Source organism: Pleurodeles waltl, chromosome 11, assembly GCF_031143425.1.
Source record: "Pleurodeles waltl isolate 20211129_DDA chromosome 11, aPleWal1.hap1.20221129, whole genome shotgun sequence".
NCBI lineage: Eukaryota > Metazoa > Chordata > Amphibia > Caudata > Salamandridae > Pleurodeles > Pleurodeles waltl.
In genome coordinates, this window is record NC_090450.1 from 91,195,179 (window position 1) to 91,222,803 (window position 27,625).

A 27,625-nucleotide genomic window follows, 5' to 3' on the forward strand; every position below is an offset into this window, starting at 1 on the left:
ATTCTAGCAGGGATATTCAGCGGGGGCAACTACTGCAGTTACTGGGTTACTAAATCAACTGGTCAAAGTGTGAGGCGCTGCCCCTGTCCTGCTCTATCATAGTGGAATGTATCCATGGATACGATATGCAGTAGGTTTCCACAGTACTTCTCTACCAGGGTGTTCGACTCAATGTAGGTCCCTCCAGCATGGTGGCAGACAAACTCCTACCTATGACAGACCTCATGAGGCGGGATATTCTGAGGTGGTCATACCCTAATCTGTCCCTTATGGGGAAAACTCAAGATTATCAAAACCACGGTGGCCCCCAGGTTCCACTACCTTTTCGATATGCTCCTCCTTCGAATTCTTAGTTAACTATTAGCGGGCATAAATGAAGACATTCGCTCCTATGTCTGGAGCAGCCGCTAACCATGATTTCAAGAGCCCTACCTCTGGGCTGCTACATCACCCAGGGGCCTGTTATTGCCCTGCACAAGATTCTACAGTTTGACCTTCCATCTACTGCAGGTGGCAGTGTACCTGGGGCCCTCAACAGGATGCCCTCTTCCAGATTTGCTTCAATCGACACCTACTGAAGATTGCTTGTCCCTCTTTGCCATAATGCCCGACTAGCTCTAATTGCGTGGTGACCTCCAACCCAGTCCTCATGGCAACGGCAGTGTCCTGGAAAAAGGAAAATAAACTTGTATGAGCCTTTGCAGTTGCTGCACCACAAAGGGGCAATGCGGCCTTCTGCATAGAGAGGAAGCAGCTCATCTGAGCATCCTGGGATGCAAAGGGCCTCAGGAGAGTGGATCATATGTATATTGGTGGATTCCCCATCTCCTGCTCTGGGACGAAGTTTGGACTCCGGCCAACGCACCAGTGGCGTTACTGACAACTGCTTCACTGCCTGAGAGCTATTCTTGACAGCCAGCCAGTGGAGGTCCCAGTTTAGCCTCTTCTCCAATACCTCCATGCCCTGGGAAGCTATAGAGAAGCGATCTCCAGACTGTATGGAGTGCTTATCAAATCCTTACACTCGGACTCGTCTAGCAACTCGACTATGCTGACCTAGCAACTATTACTGGGCGATGTCTACTCACTGGAGGATTTGGTGACGCTGCTCGCAAATCATGATCGGGTTCTCAGGCTCTATAGGCTAACGTTTTAGTTTAAAGTACTCAATGACTGGTATTAGTCTCCATGGAATCTCAAAAGGGCTCACTTGCTATCCAATGACTGATGGTGGAACTGTAACGTCGATAATTGCAACATATTTCATATTCTACGGTCCTGCCTGAAACTCTGTACTCATTAGGAGACGGTCGGGTCCCATCTCCGCGTCTACGGTCCATTTCATATCACCCCCACACCTAGCGCTACTACATAATATCTCTGACCTGCCAGACTTGACAATTCATTCACACAAATGGTTGGCAACCTCCTTTGTCGTAGCAAAACTATGTATTCTAAGGCACTGGAGACAGACCAATAGATCAGTGAAAAGTGTCTCAATAGGTTTATCTCTCACTGCTAATGTCCATCATCTGCAAGGCACGAGAGCAAGGTCAAATCAGCCCGCTCATCTTTTCTTTTCCTGTAAAACGACAGACGTTAATTTGAGTAACAGCGACACTTACTACTAATAAAATTACTTACAATAAATTAATTTCTAAAGTCGAGATTAAATGGTATCCACTGACGAAGGCTAAAATGAACATAGCTGACGTTTACTGTAACACTTACTAAATTTGAAATCATTCGAGGCTTTTTTGATTGAAAAGTAATGTCCTCAGTAGAGTCACAAAACAAAATTTAAGATTCCGAAGTCAGCCATACCAGCACTGGCGGTATACAAATAAAGAACTAGGAAACATTTTTTACTGTTACTGAAAAATGAACAAAGGAAGCACGGTACTCCAGGGTCTCAGGCGGGTCACCTTTAGAAATCTCACATCGTTCTCCGTCAGGTATGAGCGGTTCATCTAATACACCTACTGCAAAACATGGAATAAAACAAGATGTGTTTTTGTCCTGCCCCGTACGCTCTCTCGAGCTAACTGATTGATGTCTGTAACGGTCACTCAGTGTCACAGATGATCCCGTCAGGACGAAAACGCGCCCCTTACAGCAGACATCTGCCCGACTAAGGCTCTACAATGCGGGCAGCAGCAAACATGGTCTGCCCATTCAGCCAACGGACGGACTCGGTCATCCGGCTGGTGGCCGGCGAAGCACCGTGACCATGTCTAACCCTCGATCATTCTAATGAAGCAACACTCGGCGATACCGCCGGGTCCCTCGCACTTTCCATTCAGAAGCGCGGGCCGCAACAACCCGACCTGCCTCTGGTAGGAGCCTCGCCCCAGAAGCTCTTCCAGTCGACGCTCACGCGCCCTAAGAGAGCAGTGTGCACCGACCGTCCGCGGGCGCATTGGACAGAGGCGCGTGCGGAAAATCCATCCAATCAACACTTCTGAATTCTGTGCTGCGCACTAGGATTGGCTAAAATGGCTCCAATCCCAGATCACTTTACGCATTAGCAGAACCCCCTACTCCCAGACTGCTCCCACGGTATGTTTAGTCGTAGCATTGGTGGTTATGCGACCCGGAAGTGCTGAAATTACGTTAAAAGATCAATAACGGACATTAGGCTGAATTCACGGAAATACCGTGTAAGTAGCATACAGGTGACATGCGGTAGCAGTAAAGGCGGTATCTGGTGAGTAGAATTGACGACACCTGAGCATGACTGATACCCCCTCCCCAACCCTCCAACAGTATGCCTGTGTAGTTATGTTGAGGAGGCTTCTCGAGGCTTTCTTCTTGTTTCTAGTTGCCCCAAAGCATGCTGAGAATCCGAATGAAACTGGTTGTAGTCTAATTTCCATCCAATGTAACGGGTCTACTTAACACGTGTGCATAGACACTGTATTATACACACCACAATCTTGCTTTCTCTACCTGGGTCAAGGTACGCTTGTTACCGTGCTCAATTTCGTCAAGGTACGTTTCCAGCCCTGCTGGTTAATTTGATAAAATGTATTTTTCAGGTTGTAATTTTAGTTTCCTGCCATCGATTCAGCATACTCTATTATAATGGTTTGTAAAACGCTCAGGACTGGAACGGCAGTGGTAGGAGTGAGTCGGAAGTGGTGATGAGAGGTCATTGTCACAGACATACAAGGCGTAGTCACAGCATTGGCAAACAAAAGTCTGCATCATACTAGCTTTTGCGTAGAACCTGGTGCCAGTAAGAACGACTAGAGGGATATGCAGTGGGCGAAAAGGGTGGTTGGCATTTTTTGTTGTGGCACAGTATCAGGTGCTGCGTCGGTGATAAGGTAAACGTTTGTGGCGTATCGTGTCGGTGTTTTTGTTGAGCAAAGAATATTCTGAGGGCACGAGGATGATTTGGTTTTGCAGGAAAGTGTTGGTGTATATCACGAGTTTACCATCAGAGCTGCCACTGAACTACCCTTCACCCATCCACTCCGAACAGGCGGTGGGTAACCTTACCGGTGAGTGCACCTTGGGAATATTGAAACTAGTCTCTCAGGGGTGTCCTGTGGTGACGCTGGAGAAGGCACTTATGGAATACCTTTTTGTAGCATTAAAGACAAGTTTCTGATAATCTGTGTGTTAGCACCGTGGATAGTCTCGTATGACTGCAAGACATGACCGCTCTGCGTGTGACTTAATGTCGCCGTAGGGGCAGTCTCAAGTCAAGGTCCCTGATAGCCAGTGATGCAAACACTTAGGTCATTAAATGTTATTTCTATAGAGGTTACAGTAAAGTGACCACCCAAGACAATGTGCATAGTTGTTCTGCTGCCCTATGAGAGCCCGTGTAATTCCAAGATGGATAGAGGCTACCGTAAAGTGAACACCCGAGACAATGTGCACATTTGCTCTGCTGCCCTATGAGGGCCCGTGTAATTCCAAGATGGATCTTCCTAAAGCTCCGGTGTGCCGACGTAAGCCTCACACCCATCAGTAGGGTGGATAGCTGTCTTACGGTACCATTGTTCTCCCCAAGGACTAACCTTGCAGGTGTTCCGGTGTCTTCCCCAGATGGGTGTCCACGGCAGATTTTCGTGACTTAATTTAGTGGCTCAACAGTGGCACCCAGTGGACATTCTGCTGATCCTTGTTGATTCGTAACAAGTGTCTATATGACATGCTGTGCACCACAATGGACTCGGATGTTAGCTCCCCATGGATACAAGGGACATCCATGGCAGTAGGGTATTTTAATGCAATACACAGGGGCTTTACATAGCATGTCTATATATTGCAATTCTTAACTTTGCCTTCAGTCTTACTAGCAGAGGAACATTTTTATTTAAGACCGTTTTCAGCACATCACGGTTGAGATGACTCATTGGCAGTGACACATCATGATCTGGCAGGGAATTTGGACACATGCTGTTCAATCCACATTACTTTACAATACTGACATTTTGTAGAAGTAGTACATGCACGTATATTCAAACTAGCTTCCTTTATTTATTAAATGTAATATCCCTGAAGCAAATGTGTAGGAGTTTTTAATATATATGTTATAACATTAAGCGGAATAACACTTTTCGATACTAATGCAGTTTTGGGACAAACAGCGGGTACATGTTCTTCTTTTGTTTTCCTTACCACCAATTTTTTTTTAAGGTAGTTTCGAAATTTTTGTTCCTCTGTCCAGTTTTGATGTTTATTTTTACACCAAAGGGCATATGTGTACTGCTTCTTTCCCGGTCGTCAAACCGACCGGCGTCTTTCTCGTTGTCCTAAGAGAGACATGAGTGACCGATCTCTGCACATAAAATTTGCAGTTTACGTGACACTTTCCTTTTCAATGTACATTGTTTGTTCAGGCATGGAGTTATTTTTATTGATCCTGGATATTTTTTTCAAACCCTGGTCTATTATTAATGCGCATTTTCAGCTAAACTTGTGCATTTTAGAATTGGGCATAGTTAAAAAACACAAAATGCTCACGAAAGCTACAAAACAAGTTCGCATATTAATATAATTTAACTTCTTAAACGGCGTTTTAAATGTATGCTGTAGGTGCATAGTGTTTCATCTGTATAAACTGTCAGTTTAATATTTCCAATCTGTTTGTTTTTTCTTTTTGACTTCACATGTGTGATTTTTATTTACCCTGTGGATGTTGCTTTTGCTCGGAAAGTGTGGCTCGTAGATGTTGTAAAATGAAAACAAGAAGGGCGAGGAAAAAAACAATCACTGGTAACGTTGCTGTATGGAAGCAGATATGTTATTTTTTGCCTCCCAGATTATTTTCTTTATGCTGCGTCCTTTCAAAAGAAAAATCAAGAGTTTTAAGGTTTAAGAGATGCAAGAGACATTATCTCTTGTAGCTCAATTTCTTGGCACTAGCCAAAAAGCTATACATAACAGGCGTAGCATATTAGTGACGTTCCAAGCTTACTGTTGAGAACAAGGCTGATAGGTTCCTGGGAGTTTCCAATGAAGTCCCACATGGGCTCAACATTCATTTCAAGTTTTCTAGGCAACGAGTCACACGTTTAGCATTTGGAAAAAATGCAATTTCATACTTACATTAATCCTTCAAGCGAGGCTAGTGGTCGAAATGCCTTTTTGGGATGTAAGAACTGTTTTTCTTGGGAATTCTTAAGCTGTTGTCTCTATTTGTTTCCTTCCTAGCTGCAGCTCTTTGACTCAAGAGTGTACAGACAAAAGCCTTCATGCCTGTGCTATTTATGCACACTCTTCATCAGTTGATCAAAGCAATCTCAAAACACAGATGCATGCTAAAACACTATTAAAGCTTCAATCCTTTCAGTTAAAATTGAACATCTATGATCAACGTGCTGATGAACCTCAGAACAAATATCAAATGGTGAGGTGTTGCTAAGGACCACCCATCCAAAACTGCTCATGGCATCATGGGCATAATGCTGGCCCTTGTATGGCCTATGGTGCAATGGGGCCCAACCCTTCAGTGGCCCTCTTTAGTTTGAGGCCTATGAATATTTGTGAGACATGGGAGTCTCAGGGGTCCCTCATCACAATCTGCAGAGGGAGTAACATCATTTTGTATTACGCCACTGCTTGGCATTGTACCTTATAAGTGTGTTAAGCAAGGGCGTCTTTGTTTTTTCATTAACATTTGTCACCTTAAGTTTACTTTAAGTTACATTTAAAAAAGCTTTGATAGAAATGTCAAACATTTGTGGATGTACTTGGGCTGTAACACCTAAAACGTTGTCCGTTTAACAAGCAAGCATTTGATGGCTATTTAAAGTGCGCTTATTTTTTGTACATTTGTTGGCTTGTTTGATGGTAGGTTGGCAGGAACAGTGACTTTAAATCAGGGAGTGAATCAAGTATAACTTCGATGCTCATTCACAATTTTATTGTCTTCAGGGTGGATGCCTTCCAACGGATACTTTGAGCTGGATTGTATCCAACGAGATGAAGATTAGCTAGAAAAACAATTCAACTATTCTCTCCAGGTTCATACGTCATTTTCTAAGAGGGTACTGCTTTCAGTGGAGCAATCTAAACTTCCTGTCCAGAAACCACCTTACCTCTAATCATTGGCTGCTTCTTCATAGGAGGCTGTGTATTAGTTTCCTCTTTGTTTTATTATCATAATATTATTTGTTCCTTCATAAAAACAATTATTCCATGGCATCTTTCTGCTGCCACAAAGTTCACATCATGCAAAATCCCCATGAATTTCTGTGGCACAAGCCTATTCTACTGACCGCTGTCAGTGGATATACATAACTTCCTAGTGGCATTGTTCTGATTGCTAATTTGTTTAAGAATTCATACACAATCGTATTCTTATTAGTTCAGCAGATTCAAAGTGTCTGAGGACACACCCAACATAATGTACACCTGCTCATTCATAGACCTCTTACAGTGTCACATCCATGCAACTTGTTTTCTCACTCTTCAATGCAGTTGTTTGGATGAAAAAAACACAAAAGAAACCAGAAGTGGAGAAAATATCTCCACTAATCTGTACCCTCCATTTTTCATATGACATTTCCAGGAAGTCGAATCCATCGTGGCAAATGTCCTTTATGTTGGCAAAATACCCATATTTTTCCCTCGCGGTATTGGGTGGATCGCTTGTGCCTCATTTACAAGAGAACATCATCTTTCCGCTCTTTCTATACTTTTTCTTGGTCTAATTTGAGGGAGAGCATTCAGAGGTGGTGGTCAGGGTCCCCACCCACTCGTGTCTTTTAGCTTCTCTTTCTGCTTCCTACGCATGCCCAATTCTACTATTTTCTTTCTTTACCCTCACCTATAGCCTCGGCAAATGCTATTGTACATCAAGCCCTTCCTTCAGGTTAGTACCTCTACACCTCCCAATACCAACACAGAACTTCCTCAACCATTGGGCCATCAGGTCGGTGTTTGCCGGTTTGGTTATTTTTCTCCAAAATAAGGTGCTGCCTTTCCAGCAAGATGCATCTTTAGAACTGTCTTGCATTTCTTTTAACCGTAATGATTCAGAAAATTACTGTCTCCGTAGAGTGTGCAAAGTCCATCAATCCATTTTTCCAGGATGGCCATCCAGGTGCTTAATTGCTATCAATCCAGTCCCCATTGAAAGTGGCCAGTCATTAGCATTGTTTCGTCATTTGCAAGGCAAACGTTTCTGGCTGCTGAATCGTCATGGACATAAGGGCTTAACTTTTCCCAGTGTAGTTGGAGATCTACTTTTTGATGCACTCGCTTTCTGTCACTGACAGTTAATCTCAGAAGGCGTAACTTTGATCCTAATCCTGCTCCTAGAAGCTTGTGCATAGCATTTCATTTCTGTGGCTCCCCACATTGGAAACCCTGATTGAGAGCACTCTTACAGTGGAAATGTGAAGGTATAGAAACATGCTTGACAGCTTTCACTTGCAGCAAGTGGAGTATTTGCTCTGACTTGGCAGGAGCTGTCAAAGCTCCTGCCAAGTCAGAGCAAACAGCTATGTCCCGGGCGGTGGGCACCGGGGGTGGTGAAGTCCCCAAGGCCATTATTGGCTCCTCAAGGGGGAGGGCGCGGCATCCTCCAACATTACATTTTGCCACGGGAGATGGTGGTCCCCGGGGCTGGGGTTCCGCTTCGAACCACCTATCTTCTTTTATTTCAGCCCTGGGCTGGTGGCGGTACCTGGGGTTGCGGGTGCGGGAGGGCTCACGGCCACCCTGCATACAATAAAATATTAGCCCGGGGAAGCAGTCACTGGGGGGGCCTGTGCCTCCGACTGTTTCATTTAAGCTCCAGGGAGGTGGCGGTCCCCAGGGCTGCAGGGTGCTGCACCCCCCTTTATTTGTTAGAAATTGCCCGGGGGAAGTGATGGTCCCCCGGGCTGCGGGGTGTCCGCAGGACCTCCCACTTTATTTAAAAATAACAGCCCCTGGGAGGTGGTGGTCCCCGGGACGCGAGCCTGCGTGCATCATTATATCTATGAGCCCCAGGGATGGTGGTCCTTGGGGCATGGGGGGTCCTTAGCACCAGAGGTAAGGGTTCAGGGTGTCCCTAGCCTGGCCCCTTTTCTCATTTTCGAAATCTTTTTTTCTAGGACTTGGCTGAAGCCGAGTTCCAGATGGCTGCCAACACTTTCTGGTTGAAGTGTTGGCTGCGAATCAGAGCTCTGCAGATCTCTGCACATGCTAGTTATTATTCTTGAATACTTCACACCTCTAGATATCTATATTTCTTTTTAATATCTCAAAAACTACTGACCTGATTAACACCAAATAACAAAAAGCACTTTTTCTGGACCAAGAGGTACCTTCCTGCCAAATTTGGTGTAATTCCGTCCAGCAATTTGGGCTTTAGTCGTGTCTAAAATCCCTATGGGAATTATAATGGGAAAACACCTTTTTTTGCCCCCTCGCTCCTTTTTTTTTTTTCTCAGTCCCCGCTTGACGGATCACCCTGAAATTTTCCATGTACAATAAGATTCTCATGAACACACTTTATTTCAACTGCTATGCATGGCTGGAACATTCACAGCCCACCCACCAATGGAGATGAATACAGCATATCTTACTAAGGAAATCACGGTGCCAGAGTTCTTACCTCTCTCAGGCATACAGCATGAAAGCCTACACACCTTCAAGTAATGGTGATAAACAGCATGTCAGCATGCATGTTTTACAAAAGCCGAGCTTGAGTTGTCGTGCACGCTCAAAAGACTGTTGAAGACTCTGAAAGTCAACCCTTAACGTGTAATAACATAAAAAGTCTAAATATAGGCACATTTTAAATCAACAGTAATGCACAGTTCTTACCTGTAAAGGTTCCCCAAGGCATACAGATGCGCCATGCAAACTTTACACAGATAGCAATAGTGTATTTAACATTTGGCATGTTAGCCAACACTGTAAGTGTTGAGGCTTTGTCAGCCGTTCACAAAGGGATTTAATTCTAGTTTTAGAAATGTCTAAGATGCCGAAGTGAGGGACGAGCTCCTGTGGGGGAAAAAAATAAATTCGCTGTCAATACATGGAATTTAACTTTAACATTTGGTATAATTTTACAGGAATACACCTGGAGAATAAATGTAAATCAGGGTCACCAATCGAGTTCGGTCAAGGACAGATGTGACAGCAAATTTGTTCTAGCTTATTTAATTGGTCACAAAGAGGTTGCATTTTAACATACCTTACAGGGTGAAGACACCTGCTGCAGTGATGTTTGTGTGCCCAGCAAATATAAGGGGGTTGTAATAGCAGGAAGATAAACGTGGTGGTTAATGAAGTTCAAGGTGAATTCCTTGTTTTGTCCAATCACAGTATGCATAAAGTAGCATAGAGGGTTAATTTCCCTGCTACAAAGCACATCATGTAACGTGCAGATCATACATTTGGATTTTATGTGAGTAGGTAAGTGGGCTACTGCTTTTCAAACTGAGATCATTTTGTTACTTCCAGTTCAAGTTGCAATCATTCCAGTAGAGCACAGTGATCTATTTACCAGCATCAAGGAGCTGCATGGAAACTCAGGTCAGATCCATATGGTGTTTTTTTTTCTTCTCAATCTGTTGTCATTCTAAGATTGAAAAGAAGAGCTTCTCTGATAATTAATAAAGCCTTTTTAGCACAGACAACTCAAATCTCTGCGTTACGTTTTAAATCCTGACTATGTTTCTCCCAACCGTTAACTCTTAGCATATATTCTCCACAAGTATTGCGATGTGTGTTTCCAACACCTTTATAAGCCTCATTGGGTTAAGTAACTTTTCCTGAACATTGATTTACAAACTTGTATGAGGTATTGTGCCTGTGGGTGATGTAAAGTGCTCTAATGCCCTACATTGTGATGAGTACCACTATGAAAGAACTAAATAAAAAAGTAGGTGCCACTTAAATCCTTAATAGCAGTGTTTCCCAACCTGTGGTCCGGGGACCCCTGGAGGTCCCAAAGCCTCCTCAGGGGGTCTGCAACTGCTTAGAAAATTGAATAACAGTAACAGATTGATAAAGTGTATATAAATAAGGTAGCTAAATGTACAATTGAAAATGGTAAAAAGTACTGTAAATGTCGGAATTTGAAATTGGAGGCTAAAAATTTAAATTAGTATCCTCATATTTATTCATGGGAGCAGTGCAGGTGCATCAAACAGAATATAGCATGGACAGTGTGTGGCTTCAACTGAATTTAGAAAAACTCCAACCTTCATGTTAAAACTAAAGTAAAAAAAAATGTTTTTGTCAAATTTGTTATAATTTGTGTATGTGTTTGATGAATACTTATTTCTGTATTTTTTGTGTGTAATGTTTTACGATTCAAATCATATACAATGTTTAGGCTGGTCTCCCCGGCTTCCAGTAATGACTCAGTGGGGGTCCCCGGATTCCAATGATTTAGTGGTGGTCCCTGGATTCCAGTAAGGATGAAGTGAGGGTCTACAGAAGTCAAAAGTTTGGGAACCCTTACTTGCTCATACACACAGGTAACTTGCATTGTTACAGTGTATACACATCTCTTACATAGAGGGCTTAAACAAAGTAAAAAAAACTGCCTCCTAATCAGTTTCTTTAAAGTACTTGTGAAGTAGTAAGCTATGTGCCTTTGTTTCCTTCAACTTGATTGACATCTTGGTGTTAGGCTCCCAGCCTGGATGATACTTGAAGAAAAGAGGGACAGCTGGCCCTTTAAACTAGGTCTTTCTTTTGGGCCTGGCTGGAAGTGAAAATAAGAAAGCCCCATCTTTGCCTGCTGCATCTTCGGAATGCAGACAGTCAGCCCTAAAATAACACTCATCCTATTCTACTGGGTTGGCCGGATTCCAGGTCCGGCCCAGAATACCACATGAACTGGGATATGGTGTGTTACCCCTATTTTTCAGTACTGCTAACAAGGGAGGGGAAGAAATAGAATACCACAGGAATGGGATATGGTGTGGTACCCCTATTTTCCAGCACTGCTAACAATGGAGGGGAAAAAAGCATTGAGGTGGCTACTACTGGCTGCAGTGTCTGAAGCAGTTGTGCTTATTCTCTTATAAAAGGGCAGTATTATGGCGACTCAGATATATATTGAGCCCAGTTAAGATCGGTGATCCCGGAGCCCATTTAACTCTAATTGATGGCTATGTGTTTTTTAAAGCCTAAATGTCGGAAGTGGGAAAGAACATGCATTTCCGTTGTTCTGTAAAACATCCCGCCACACCATGGTGTACTCTTCAATAACCCCTTGCTTTGTATTTTAAACCTAGTTTGTCTTGCTAGACTGCACTGGGTGAACTATAGCATTCTGTGTTTGCATGGCTTTGCTCAACCACTTTCCTTACGAGTGAAATGGTTTTCAAGCTGGAAGCGTGGAGGGGATATTCCGTTACTGCCAGAGCTGCAGATTTAGACTTTGAAACTCTAATCCTGGTGTCCACTCAACATCCTGTGATTCTGGCAAATCACTTCACCTTCCCGTGCCTAGAAAAAAAATTGTGACCTTGTGTGATGTAGCTGGTGGTCATATAAAGAGCTCCAATACCTTTAGTTCGAGTTTGTGCTATATGAAACTGCAAGAAAATAAAGTGGGGTGACACGAGCACAGCTGTAGTGTTGATGAGCAATTCACAGATCCTCGTGAGGAGTGGTCTCTGATGCTTCACCATGAGACTTTTGGCCAGTTCAGGTCTGTTAATGCCCTACACACCCACGGGCCAGGATGGCATAGATTACTGCTCAGGTCCGTCATGGGGTAGGTGTAGCCTGTCACCCATCAATACTAGCCCAACTGAGAAGATGAACTGCCTTGTTTTTCCTATTCATTTTTTCATTCCATAGAATAAAAATACACAGAGGTCCTTTTGAAAACGCCCGAACTGCTTAAATTAAAAGTTGAAAAGGAAGCACAAACTGTTTCCTGACACACTGGTTTCTTTACACCACTTGAGATAAATGTAAATACTACAACTGTAATAGGGCAGATTTTAATCTGTATCTTAAACAAAAAGTCGGACGGAATTGAGGACAGGTGATTGTTTTCACTAGGGAATTCCATTCCCACCTTTCCAAATGAGAAACCTTCGATAATTGCATTAGCACAACCGAATAAGGAGGTTATATAATGCCGGTAAGTGAAGTATATCCTACTGGAATTCCATTCAGACTCTGTCATTTCCGTGATTTAGAACTTAAGAGAGCAACCCAAGATCATACTTGCAGCTTTGAATTGCTGTGCGACAGTCCGTGAGATGATAATGAATCCTCACCCGTGGGCAGGCACCGAACTTCCCTACTGTAAATTCATTTTAGCTCTCCTTTTCTGAGAGCCTCCCAGTGGGAAACGGGTGAAATACTAAATTAAAAAAATGCTATGTCGGTGACGCTTTTTTTTTTTTTTTTAAATAGTTGTAGGAGGGTGGTCTGGGGGCAGTAAGGAGGGAGGGTGTTTGGTTGGAGGGCAACATTAACAAAGGGGGAAAACAGGTCGGACTTGGCCGTGTCATAGCACTTTTTTCTGTTTAATATGGAGGGAAGGTGAGCCGACAGGCAATGAGGAGGAAGCGTGAGTCGGGAGGAGCTTGGGACAACATAGACAACAGAGGGCTGCAGGGAGGTACAGGTTGGGAACAAGCAACAACACGTACCTCAATTAAAGGAGGGAGGGCAGATGGGGGCAACCAACAACCGAGAGGATAGGGAGGGACATGAAGGGGGAAGAAGTATATGAAGGAGGCGGCTGAAAAAAGCCACACTGAGCCACAGTGCTTAAACCAAAAGATAACTAGTGTCTAAAAGAATGAGCAGTGGCAGGGCACAGGTAATGTGTCCATGCTCCAGGGGAGTGCAAACCCATGAAGTGGAAGGAAGCCTACAGCAGCTGACCAATAAGAAGCAAGCAAGTGAAAGAGACAGTAAAGCAAACAAATGGTAAGTAATGGAGGGCCTCCAAAACCACTGATAGTAAGCAAAATATTTTGAAGACCAGGCACATGCGCTGTCCAGGCTAGCATAAAAGGGTTGTTTGGCCACTTACAATATATACCACTGGGTAAACATTTATTTACAGCAGCACGTGATCACTGTTTGATTTAGTGTGATCTCGAACATGAACACCAAAAAAGAAAATATGGGGAACATAGTTTGTTTGAAGCTTGTGAGTAAGAATTGGTTGAATATATTTTAATGCAATACCTATAACTTGGCCATCACATTTGGAGTGGTATTAATGTCACATCCTTGAAGTCTCTGATTCTCAAATGAAGCTTCCAACCAGATCTGTCGGATTTTTGTTTTTTCTTGCCACTCTAGTGTTCTTGTGCTACAGTTATTGTAGGTTTCCGTAGTGATTCCTACTCATAGTGTCTTTGCAGCCTTTTCACGATTAAGGTAGTTGGTGGTTTTCTCATGTATTACTTTAGCAGATAAAATAACTGCTCCTCTGCGCTGATGACATTTTTAAGTGTGAAGTGAATTCTCGACGAATAGAGGAAATTGAAGTGAGTTCATTTTTCCACATATCAAAGAATAATTCTTTCCACTCAACTTCCTGCTGTCCCTTAGGAAAAAGTCATTTCCATCGCATCGACCTCACCAGTTTTCCATAAAAAAACATTGTGCAACTTTTTCTTGTTGTAGTTTTTAAATCTATAAACAAAGGAGTGCCCACAAGTGCTGGGCAAACAGTTTATTCTTTAAAGCTTTGCACATTGTTGGAGAATGTTTGCATTTTTAGTTTTGTTGATAATCTGCCAGACGGATACGTAGTAATGAACCCACACGTTTCTCTTATATTATTGTTTTTGATTACCATTTTAAGGCAGATTTCTCTAAGTAGCTACGCAAAGGTCCTGGGTTATATGAACTCTTTTAAAAAATGTATCGTTTAGGCCAAAGGGCATAATTCGGCTCTGTTTGAGAAGAGAAGTGATGATGCTTCCCTTTGCAATTTTAGGAACCTAATCTCTATAAATATCTATGAAGGAACTTTTTGTTTAGCATTGTTATTTGTTTTTGATTTTTCATTTCTTTCCATAACAGGACTCCTACCATTGGGCACTTACGATTCCTGGATGCTAGATTATTAAAGATCATACACGCTTTCAGAAGTGTACTGTTTAATATTTTTGAAGTTGGTCTCCTCCTTTTATTGTTTAGGGGCAAACACGATTTTGGAGATTGTAAAATAGGGGTTTCGATTCTTTTCAGTTCTATGCATGAGAATTAGAACAATTGGTGTAGTAGTATATTTGTTCACATTTTCTCATTGATTAGATAATAAAGTCCACACAACATTTTATTGTGTGATACATCTAATGTTGTTCTTCCAGGTGATGTAAACTTAGTGAGAATGGGACACTATCTACTTCCCTTGCAAATATTCAGTGCACCGCCAATATGAAGTGTACCCAAGGAGCACTTCTCCTGCACGACTCCCTCCGAGATTATTGATGATATTAGAAATGGCCTGTCTGCATCGAGCATAGAAATTCCAGTGCAGAGGGGCGAGCAGTGTTTTTCTTCCATTTACTTCTGAGTTCTTGTTACTGCAGCGCATGTGAAAGTGCAGCTATCAGACCTTCTTTCGGGTGGCAACAGGGCAAATGGGGCCAAATAGGTCCACAGCTGTGATGTTTGGAGTCCTTTGCTTCTGCTGGCCTGTGGCCTGCACTACTGACTGGTGAAGAACACCTTTCCCACACTTATTTAATTTCTCAGGGTAGTGAAGCAGCAACCAAAGGCTACCCGGGAAGGTAGTGTGGGAGCATTGGGTGGAGACTCAGAACTCAGACATTCAAACAGGAACAGTAACTCGCTGTCTAGTTATCCTAGGAGTTTTAGAAGCCATACAGTGTGATCAGAGATTTGTTTTTCTTGCTAGAGGTGTTGGTTATAATATACCTTCCTTTGTAACCTCAAATCAATATGTACACACAATGATTGGTATTGTACAGTGTCAGACAAACATGGAATTTAACAATTATAAAGTACACATTTGTTAGTATTACCATGCAGGGAATGCAGGCAATACATGCCATGTGTTGAAAAATCATAAAAATGTGTTACTAGACCTGCAGGTTGAGTAACTTGAATAATCTACTCGACCTAACTATAATGTACTTGAACCATAAACCAGTCTCAAATTGTGTGATCCTAGGCAAATATGTTATTTTGCAAAGTCACTTTTTTCTTCATTCTCGCATATGAGTGCATCTGTGAGTTCAGCGTTTCTGCTGAACAAAAGTAGCTGTTGTTTGATCAAATAGACTAAATGTTTGTTCCATGTACAATATGGATCGAACCGACATTTAGGGTACATATGATCCATGACTTGACACTTAGTTTAATAATAGCATTGCCATCAGGACAGGAGTGATTCTCAGTCTGTTTTAATAAATACATTGCTAAAACATGAAGTGGTTGTACACCTGTCATTTACAGAGAGTACATTTCCAAAAAACTTCCCACTAACTTGCAGCTTTAATGATAAAACTATATAGTGTATTGACAATCTGTGGAAAAGTTGGATTTCAGGGAAAGCTGAGCTGCACATCACCAAGTAAAGCGTTCTGATTTGTTTTCATGCTACTGAAATATTTGGTTCCTCGCACAGAAGTACAATAAAATGGTGTTCACAACTACTGAAATATAATTTGAAATGATTGTACAGTTGACTTAGTTATTAAATGCTGTGTGTTAGGAAAAACCTGACACCCTGCAGACTTCCATTTCACATTCTTTGTAGAGCAGGTCAGACAGTTCACCTTACAAAATCCCGGAACTCTGCAATCAGAAGGAAAAGCAATTGTAAGAAGACAACTGACTTTTGATCTCGGTCTCTGAACACAGAGAAAATGTGACACGATAAGAACAAGATTTAAAGGCATCTTTATTGCTCATTCCCTTTCTGACTGAACAGAACATCTGCTCTTTGTCAACTCTCCAGAAGGGATGAGTAGGTCCTAAAAATATCTCAACCAGATGACTTGCTATAGAGCGTGGGTGAATAGAATTTTCAAGGCTTGCATGTCCACTGTCCAGGTAAGCTGTACTCCAACCTCATTCTTGTGCTTTTTCAAATCTGGGGTATCCAAATAGATTTGCAGGTCCCAGCAATCATATTCTCACAAAACCCAAAGTTTATACCGATGCTCTCGACATGTACACTGGATGTTGGTGCAGTGGTCTGGGTGTCAGATATAAGCAGAACTTTGCAGATATGGGGCCAATCAGCACCAAACTTAGTCTGTCATCACTGTTTTATAATAAACAATCCAGGCCGTGGACAGCTATCCCAAATCGAGATAAAGAGCGTGCTTGGAGCAAGGACATGTTTTGAGCCTCAGAATCATCATGGACAGACCTAGCCTCAGTGCACACCCTCGCTTACCTGGGTCAAAAAAAGTCAGGCTGCTAGTTTAACATGCATTGAGGTCTCTTGGGGTGTGAGTTCACACCCATTTACTATGAATGAAATATTTATTTCCCAACAGTGCTTACCCATTTGAGACCTTATTAGTCATCTCTCTTTTGCTCTTAGTGCATCACATAACAGTTTATTAGCTTACTTGAGAGTGCAGTGCTCAAAGGTAAAGTTATGAGTAGGATGTTGTCTGTGAACAGTAGTTATTGGTAGTAGAAGTGAGGCGAGCAATTTTTCAGAGTTTATTTCTTCTGTTTCTGTCACCTAACCATGGCGCTTTTACACATAGTTCAACATTAAATTGTACATATCTCTGGATTTGTAATAATGTATCATATTGGTGTGCAATTGTAACTCTGGCTAGAAGTGTACCTTTCTATTGAAAAATCTGTATTGATGCTTATAGGTTTGGGGCCACGTGCATGTCATTTGGCAGTTAGCACAAATTGCAACGTTTTGGCATGTTGGGTACTGTTCAGATGTGGCCCATTCTTGGGTAGAAGGGCTAAAAGGAATGAGGGTTAACTTTTTTGAACCAACCAAGGTCCCATGGAACTTGTTGCTCTGCTGCAGCCCAACATCCTAACAGAATTCCATCACGCTTGCCATGAAATTAGAACTTTCCTCAGAATAGGGTCTGTTCAACAGTTTTTAGATATTTATTTTAAATAAAGGCATTGAGCATGCTTTTGAAGTGTTAAATAAGTTGTGGAGCGTCCCCATTAATTTTTTCACACAGACGGGACATATAGACACTAAATTTGAATAATAAATAAATACCATTCGATGGGAAGTATTTTCCCATCATCCTATGAGGGATGCATAAACCTGCACAAGCTGCCTTGGTGCCCTGGGAAGGATACATTCCATTGCCGACACCATCATGCAATACATAACAAGGACCCTCCTTTGCAAAAAAGAAACAATTTGCCATGTAGTACACAGACCTCCTGAATCCTTTATAGGGCCGGGAAGTCTGAGTCTGTATCAAGCATGTTGGCCATGGACCCAAAACCAAATGGATCCTGGGTGACGCACCCCAGCACTGCTCTCAGACCTCGATGTTCACAGCCAAAGGCCTGGCACTTAGCTCAGGTCATGCGCACCAGTTTACGCCTACATGGCGTCTGAGTTCAGTCCCAGTATGACCCCTTGGGCTGCAGTCAATGACCACATTGGGACTATACTAAACCCTGAAATCAGTGTATCATTATTGAGACTGAAATGTCCTTGCATGGTACATGCACATGGTACTCTGCGCTAAGGTACCCAACTGAGTCCGCCTTTTTTCTGACTTATATTTGACACAGCCCCATGAATTTCGGTGTGCATGCTGCCACCTAAATATGAAATGAACCATGAGACTCGGAGCCATGCTCTGATGTCAAGTCGGGCATACCCTTCAGATTACACTTTAAATGTCTGTGTCCCTAGGAAATGTACACCGAGTTGACTGGCCATGTTCCCGTTTCAGGAAAGACAATGGTACCTGCAGGCCTGCTCATGTAAAGTTCCACAAGCCCTCTACTCACACCCTGTGTGTATTTCAAGTGCATTTTGTGTGTACAGTGCTTGCTAGCAGGACTCTGTTTTGGTTGTGTGTGCATGCCGTAGACAGTGGGATCAAATTTAGAGTGTCTCTGGTTTTTAGGTGGCATAATATGGAGCTGTTGCTACAACTTCCCCAAGAATGGAATCGTATTGTTTACATTCTTGAGTTAGAGGTTGGTTCATGGTTCTTTAGCTGGTGATTGCTGATTATTTCTTCCTGAGAAATGCCCAATTGCCTGTTAGCCATCAGATTAAATTATTAGAGGGAGGGAAGCGTCTGTACGTGACCTGGGCACACTTTGTGTTTTCTTGAGTGGGCTGAAGATGGTCAGGTTGCAGGGATTCGCACTCATTTTGCTCGTGGTGTGGGTATGCCTCCTTCGAGCGAGTATAATCACTAACCTGTTGTGATAGCCACCGCATACACAATTCCTCGAATTTAATTTTCGGCACTTTAGAAAGAAGAAAAGGAACCACCCAAACTGGTTCCTGAACTATAGACAATGTATTTACATCCTCTTTCTTGAAACTATATTTAAAAGTGGGACCCAATTGTTCCTATTTTGTTCATGCGTCTCTACTGTGGAGTGCTAAACTGAACCTGTAACAAATTTGACATGCCAGCCGAGTCCATCCTGGCCATTGAATATTATTGCTTTTGTAGCAATGGACGAACTGTTACTGAGGCCACGACTCTTATGGGTTATTATTTGTAGATGTAGCCCCACTAATCTGTGCAAATAGAATTACAATTTATTGGGCTGCTCAGTTCTCATTTTCATGGACGCGATCCCCTACTTTTAATCTGACCAGAAACCTCATGCTCCCAGGTGTATGGTGGAGAGTGTAATAACATACTGTGTAGCATCCGCTATCTAATCTCATGAGTTGATTAAATGCCTCCAGGGACTTTGTGTTGCAGTCCTTTTTCAAATCATTGTTTTCAGTTAAGTCAGTCCAATGGGCTCAGGAAACTAAGACTGCAACTCGTGTAATTCAATAGATTGTGTAATTGAGAAAGCCAGGGCTGGAAAAGGGACTCCATTTTGATATGGAATCATCTGGCAACCTTAGGCTAATTCAATTTTACAAAGCCACAATTCAGACAACCATCGTATTGAGTCTTATGCAGTGTTGTAAGACTGTGCAAGTCTTTTGGCATTATGCAGAATTCGTGTTAAGAATCCTTCCCTTTTCTTCATGGAAAACCATTTGTTCATAGCCAGTATTGACTCCTATGAGAACACTTTCAAGAGTCTCGGCAGAGGTTCCTGTGACTCAATGGTAGTTGTTGAACCATTTTACCACTGCAGTCTTGGTGCCTGACCGACTGTTGAACTGCATGCGACCATCAAGTACACCATATCCATATTTGACTCTAAGGTTAGTGAGTGCGAGCAGTCCAAGCCATTTCAGGGAGTTAGTGTGAGGTGGTCGAGTCTTGGAACAGAAACATTTCTCAAAACAGACAAACAAATATCACCCTGTCCATTGCTTCTTTTAGAAAAGAAAAACATTTTGATATGCAACAGTACTCAACTGCACATCATGGAGGCCCAAAGACACAGGTTTCTAAAATAGCGTGTTAAAGAATAAAGCAGCAATAGACTAATCGGGCATAAACTACAGCCTATGTACAAGTTCATGTTTCATTTCGTTGCTCGATTGCTTTTTATATATAAAAACAAATATGCTTTCACATTTGTAGTAAAATCTGGAGAGAAAAAGCAGGTTTTACTTTTTGAAGCAGTGTCATTTGTACTGCTGTACAGGACTGCTCCTAGGCTTCCACTCTTCTGCCAAAACGGTTATCCATCTTCAAAAATTACAGAGAGGTTTACATTTTGGAAAAGCTCATAGGCACTGGGCGATAATCACCAAGCTTCATGACCAACAATAGGCTTCAACTTCTGAATTTAAGTGATAGGCCTTGTACCACAGCACCACCCAGTTGATGATACTCGGAAATATGTATATCCACCATTTTATGCATGGTAGGAGGACACCGTTCATGTGCCAACTCCTGAAATATAGCTTTTATGCTTTTGATAAGCTTGAATACCTCTTTGGGGTGTTTCCAAAGTGCCTCCTGCGTCTGACCCTTGCAAATTGCTGCAAAGCTGCCACCTACCTCACCAATCCACTGCATACAGCTTTCAGTCTCCATCCACCTTGCCATCGTTGATGGTGGAATTCACAACTCATGTTTGTATTGCTAACCACTTTGCAACCGGTGCATTAGAGGAAGAAGGTAAATGGAAGTGCTTTAGTTATAGGCAGGGCCACTGGAATTATGTGGCACATAAGGACCAAGTTATGAGGCAAGGTTGACCAATTTATGTGGCAATAAGTCAAATTAGACATTTGTAACGCCAATAGCTCAAACTCTCGCAAGTACGAGACCTATTGCATTGCAAATGCTTTTTAACTCTGTCTCCTAGAAGTAGACCAAGTTCACGTAATTTTATTTTGTTATGTTTATATTTTTGTAGTGAATTCTATATTTGCAGTATGATTAAGACAAATCCTAATGCACGTTTAAATTCGTTTGAGATCTTTAACTTTTAGTGAACTGCTAAATGAATACTTCTACGCGAAAAAACATTAACAAGAAAACAGCTACATTATAACAAGAAAGCAGCCAAATATCTAAAGAAGTGAAAAGTAATCACCTAGGTAAACAACGTCTGTATTCTTTGATGTCTTAGAGTCTAATTTTCAGCAACAATCATGATTGCACCATATTCTCTTGTGATAACCCACGTCACATGTAAGTCCATCTTGGACAGTCCTGTCCCTTCTTTAAAGAAAGATTTGTTTAGCATTTTTTTCTTAGCCCGGATCATCCCGTAGCAACAAATTATTATGTGTCTGAGTATTTGCTCTGTAGACTCCCTGATGCATTATTGTGAAACTGTGGACATTTTCTTCTAGGCCCGTGCAATTTCCAGGAAGTCTGTTCATTGTAAACCAGGTTTCAAAAATATGTACAGCGAACAGGACCTTAATGGTTGCTGAAGGTACCTCTTGTGGGATTAGAATAGGCTAATATTCTGAAAACAAATCAACTATTTGTAATTACCTGAGGCTGCACAGCCCACCTGCCAGCAATAGATAGAGCCTTTAGATCTGTGAATGGTCCATTTCTCAAGCCTAACCTTGTTCTACAACCTTACAGTGTATAAGCACATTGTATAAAGTTGCAAGGATGACAGCTTGTTTCGATCTTAGCATCTCAAAACAGATTCCCATAGCTGAAAAGATGGGCATACTAAGGCAGTGAACTCGATGAATATTATATAGGCTTGTTAATCAGGCAAAGCCTACCCCTGACTCTGTGGCATATGTGCTGAAATATTGAGCGTATTTATATATTCACTATAGTCTGATCGCAGTAGTATAGTAACCTAAAGTGGGTTGACATTTGGAGAAGGTATGAGTGCGGTGTACTTTGGAGAGACTGTTGCTGCTTAGGTTACACACATTCCAAGTGCAGTGCATTACTGATCAAGGCATTGGGGTCAATTGTAAAGGAGAATATCGCCAGAGATAGCATGTACTGTTGGTGGGGTGAGCTCCACTACTCCATTGGAAGCTCTCTACGTCTCGCCTCTTGAAAGAGTGCAGTCTGCAGGATGGCCTTCCTAAGAGGTGAAGGTCACCTTGCCGTGTCATTTCTTCATCCGTCCTGTATATCCTCTAGAGGTCTTCGCATCAACATGGGGTGCCTCTTAAACTGCCACCGACTCCAGTAGACTTTCTTGTTTACCTGGTCACGTGGGTCACTATGCCACTGGATTCAAGCTAGCCTGGCTGATGAAGGGTGAAACCCTGAAACCGGTCCTAGGATCCTTGTTTAGGGTCCAGGGAGGACCTGGCCTGGCATTTCGGGCTGGACTGTTCCCTTGAAGAACAGGGTCAAGACTGATTTGCATATGACTGGATCTAAACTGGGGTGGCATGGTGAGCAAAAGAACGATGGATAAAACCCAGATCTGTGACTGGGGGTGAATGTTTGATTGGTTTTGCATTCCGTCCATCATTTTTGTTTTGCTTCACTAATGCTTGTTTTCAGTAGGTCACTTGCAGCATTCCAGTAAATGATTGATTTTGTGTTGCAAATGCCAAGAACAATGAGCAACCTTTACACTTTTGCCTTTTTGGGGTCAGACTAAAACATGTTTCCTGTAAAATAATATCCTTAAGCTGACTTTTCTTAATGTATATTTTTTCACATTTGTAAAGTGTTCGCATCACTGATATTTCATTTCTGTGTAATATTTGGCATTAATCATTGCTTGGCCTGTCAGTCTAGTTTGAGCGATGCAAAAAGAATCCACGTTGCTGTCTTGGACCGGAAGCTTAGGTAAGTAGCTTTAATAAGTGCATGCCAACCTGCCTAGGTTCGTGACTTTTCAATTATCTGCCATCAGCTCTGGGCTCCCGGAACACCACCTGCTTACCATGTTCAGTTTTTCAGTTTTGTTCCTTTTGAGGTAACTGGTGCTCACAGTGCAGCAACTTGTTGATTGCACAAGGCGGAACGTCTGCTTATGTGAAGCTTTTTTTCACTCGGGGAGACTTGTATTGACCTGGCAGTTATATTCTTTAACGAAAACCCATTATTTGCCATCTCTAATTGTCAATTGTTCACGAAAACCAGTTTTAACAACACTATGTTTTGTCTTGCTAAGAGACCGATGTAGCTGTTACTAGAACTCATGTTATCTAAAAACAAATACTTTAGATGTAGTATAGCTAGAGTAGATTTATATTTACCATGTTGATCAGCTTTTTTAAGGGCATTTAATTGGGTAAAAGTTGTGTTAACCCGCCAAAGAAGTAGCTCTGTTACAGCTAACAGAGTGAGACCTTGCTATCGCTGACTCGGTTTTAAATCCAACAGGAAGGGTCTTTGCCTGATGTAACCTTGTGCCAGAAACAGTAGGGAGAGGATTTGCATTTTGATCTGTGATACAATAGGAGCTTGTTTAACACTAGGAACTCTTTGACAGATACAATAGGTAGGCGCTTTACGTACTTTGCACTGCTCTTTAGTTCGGGAGAGGTTAGAGACTGCTGGTTTTCAATGTGTAGGAGATATTGTTTTTATTAAGGGCTTTGCTGAACTGTGAGTTTCTGCCCCACCCTACCTTGCTCTGAAAGCCTGGGGCCAAGTGCTATGTGATTGCACTTGTTGTTCAGTTTAGGTCCGATAATAACAAAGGCCCAAGGCATCACAGTTAGCTTAAGTTGTCACGTGTATGCAAGGGTGCTGGAGTGGTTTCGGGATGGGTGCACTGGAGTCTGCATCAGCCAGGAAGGGCAGCTGCTAGAAACCGCTTTGGAGCTGTTCATGTGAGACATGTAATAGAGTCCCAGAGCAGAGCGTGGGTGTCTCTGAGCACTAGTTTGGATTCACTGGTGTAACTGGTGTTTATCAGCATTAGTACAACACAACTGGTTCCGCACCTGATGTGATTTTGATGATCTGTGTGGGGTGTTGATAATTGGGGGGTGTTGACGTTCTTGTGGTTACTTAACAAGGGTTTGTGGTGGTAAATAAATGGACAGCCTGCATCATTAAAATCCAACCCTATCATTCAGCAGTCTCTTTAGAGAAAGCCTGTCAAGGCTCAACTAGAAGAGGACTCTACTTAGGAGAGCTTACTGCAGTTCTTTCAAGAGTAAGACTTCTATTGTTACATAAGTGCGCAGCCTGTCTTCACCCATGGCCTCAATAAAAAATGAATGGAACTGTTAAAGCCCTTATGATTGAAAATAAACTTTAAAAAAAAAGTACAGGCCACAGTCTCACAGTCCTCTCAACCTGGCAGCGATACTCTACTCGAATCATTCTTGTATTCCTCACATACAAAAGTCTTGCACTACTGACAGCATTCAGCACTTATTAGCAGCGCAGTCCCACACTACGAGAAGCAGTCATACCCCTAAGGAACTAGTAGACAGACTCTACCGAAAGCACTCTCAACCCCTACGGGTTAGTAGTCTTGCATGTTTGACAGCACTCTAACATCCCTCACAAAATAGCAGTTGCACACTACTGAAAGGACTCTCTCACCCTTCACAAACTTACAAAGTGTCTGCTCATTAATTGGCTTCTTGTATGTTTTGTTGTCGATGGGTGCGTGCAAGAATGAGCCAGTGGGTAGATGAATAGATGCATGCATGAATGACTGAGTGCATGGATGATGAGAGATTGGGTGCATGGACTGATGGATGAGCGACTCCATGCATGGAAGCATACTGGAACTTTCAGTAATAAGTCAGACAGGTTGGCTTTCCCAGTGCTTGTTACACTGGTTTATTTTAACACAGCACTATTAGTGTTGATCGCTTCTACTATGCACCATTAGTATATGACTTTAGTACCATACTCGGAGACATTCATATTGTGCAGGAGAGTTCCTTCTAGAAAACATGTATCCAGTTTGGCTACTTTCCGCATGGAAACTGTTGGATATTCTTTCAACATAAATTGTAGCAGAAAGAAGAGAGGGCTCTGTTCCACACGAGGTATTACTGTGCTTTGAATTCCCAGAGGACTTATTACAGTAACTCATACATTGATGATGGCTCTTTAGTATTTCAGTGAGGATGTGGAGGCTGAGTGTGTTTACCTTCAGAAGGGTTAAAAGTGTTTCTTGGCTGTGTGCAACGCAGAGAGATTATACAACAGTAAAGGAGGTCAGGATTGGCCCTTTTCTGGGCTACCTTGGAAACCCAAATATAATGGAGAATTGTGTAAAATGAATCTTAGGCTGAAATTCTAGACTGCCCCATCCTTTATTGTTAACATGGGCATTTTAGGCGACATTAATATGGTCTACCTCACATGCTCCTCAGCCATCCCCCACACCCCCTCCCCTGGACCAGCTCGACCCAAGGAGACGGCGAGGGGGACCCCTGGCTCAAACAGCCATGGGCCGCATTAAACAGCAGCAGCCTACGCAGGCTCAGACGACAGTGGACCAATATACCCTCCCTGTCCTGGGGGGGGGGGGGGGGTGGGAGTGGGGAGTGAGAAGGCTGGGGGTGAGGCTGGAGTGACTTGATCACCCCCTGCATCGACACTCCCCGCCCGGGCTTTCATACGATCCTGAAGGCAATCCAGGACTTATGTGTGGCTGTGGAACATAAGGTGGATGAGCTTTGAATAGATCTCTTGCTGATCCGCCAGGACCTATGAGGTGTGACCGGGAGAGTGAGCGAAGTGGAGAAACGTATCTCGACAGCAGAAGACGACCTGGCCCTTCTTAAATGCCAGGTTTCGACCGTCACGATGTCGGTGGCGGACCTACAGGAAAGGGTGGAGGATTTGGAGAACTGCACCTGGTGCTATAATCAGCGTCTGGTGGGTCTGCCGGAGGCCCTAGACGCATCTAACTTGGCTGTGGCCCTGGAGGAGTGGTTCCGTGCCTGGATGCCAGTAGGCAAGCTGTCCACCAACTTCGTCATAGAACGTGCACATCATTCATTGGCACCCTGGCCCCCATCGGTGCACCCCTGTCCCCTGATACTACAGATCCTTAACTCCAGGGACAGAGATGCAATCCTGCGGGAGGCAAGGATCTCGGTGGACCTACGACACCAAAACTCTAAGGTCATGATTTTCCCAGACTACCTCAGGGTGGTACAACAGAAGGGCAGATCCTTTAAAGCGATCAAAAGGAAACTCTGTATGTTGAACCCCCAGAATATGCTACTTTTCCCTGCCTGACTCAAAGTGATATTTCAAGCCACTACCTATTTCTTTGACATCCCTGAGCAGGCCTGGGACTGAGCAGTGGAGAAACGAGAATCGTGACGGGTGTCAGGGGGAGGAGAGAGGGGCTTGAGATGGAGGACCCTGATGGGGGCCCACCCCCTCTCGACACGGGTGTGCAGGAAGCGATCCAGGTCATGGCAGGTCAGATCCATGGCCGGGGGCCGGTGAGGGAGCACCTAAGATCACTCATCTCCCAATCTCCAGGAGGGGCAGGCCCTAGAAGAGGACTTGACAGCTACCCCACCATTGTTTGCTTCGACTGGGACAGACCGCACCGCCCAGGAGTGAATAGGAAGATGGCAGGAGACTCAGTGTGTGGGACTGGAGGGGCCTGGCAGATGGCGAGACGCACGGTCCTGTAGAGGCTGTGACCCAGATCACTGCACCATTTAAATCACATAACTAGCTACGGTCAGATGGCACATCCGCCAGTAGGGAATTGCCAGAGGATACCAACCCCCACTTTTGACTGGTCTGTTCATTGCTTGTTAGCGATGTGTTGGGGCGGGGTAACAGATGCTTGAGAGGGAGGAGGTTTTGGGGGGGGGGGCGGGGCATGTTGGTTTGTTGAGATGAGTTGTTTCCACTCTAGTTGCACTAACCTTTTTCTTTATAGGTTTGCTACAGCTGCAGTGAGTACTGGGTGCAGTCACATACGGTCCAGAGAGGCTTTGAGTGGCCTGCACGCGGGGCAAAGCAGATTGGTAACCGGTCGCCGGGCGTGCCAAGCTCTACCTAACACAACACCAGGCAGTTCACACTCTTGTCCTGGAATGTTGTCCTCATGCAGGAGACCCATCTAGCTGGGACCCAGTGTACGATTCTTGGGAGGTTTTTCTATGAATGGGTGTTCCATGCCGTGTTTTCGAGGAGTTCCAGGCGGGTGACGCTCTTGCTTCACAGGTCGCTGCCCCTGTTGTGACCCAGGTGCACACAGCCCCCCCACCCCCAGGGAGGTGCGTGCAGCTGGAGGGGCGCCTGGCTGGGAGACAGGTTAACATCATTTCGTGTTATCCACCCCTGCGACTCCTGGGATCCACACTTGCCAATCTGCGTAGCTTACTGATCTCCCTCCCGCAGGGCACCATGTTGGTTGGTGGGGACTTTAACGCAGTACCGGACCCGCTTCAGGACACCACGGCAGACCCCCATATTGGCAGGCTGGCCGGATCGTCGAGGATGGTGGCGTGGATAGACTCACTAGGCTTGTGCGATGCCTAGCACCTGCAGACCAGGGCTTTTTACACATCAATCAGCAGCACATCTGCGCTAATACTGCAGTGCGGGATCACGCTTGGTGGCTTGGGGGACTCCCTTGCAAACTTGGCGCCCAATGTGGCTTTATCGCCTGGTACTTGAACAACCCTGACTGCGTCGCATATATTGAGCAGCAAATAGATCAATACTTTAAGGACAATGTGGGCTCA

The 27,625-nt window shown here is 43.6% G+C and overlaps 1 protein-coding gene across 7 annotated transcripts in view; it reads left to right on the forward strand.

Moving 5' to 3' along the window:
- Positions 1-2,543: 2,543 nt before the first annotated feature.
- Positions 2,544-27,625, forward strand: part of ATP13A3 (ATPase 13A3) — a 429,788-nt gene continuing 404,706 nt past the window's right edge. For 5 of the 7 annotated variants that reach the window (XM_069213167.1, XM_069213166.1, XM_069213172.1 and 2 more), the window contains exon 1: positions 2,550-2,707. The gene's annotated coding sequence lies outside the window, so the exon portion shown is untranslated. Of the gene's footprint in view, positions 2,708-27,625 lie in introns of all 7 variants that reach the window. The other 2 variants (XM_069213169.1, XM_069213170.1) reach the window with 2 other exon arrangements.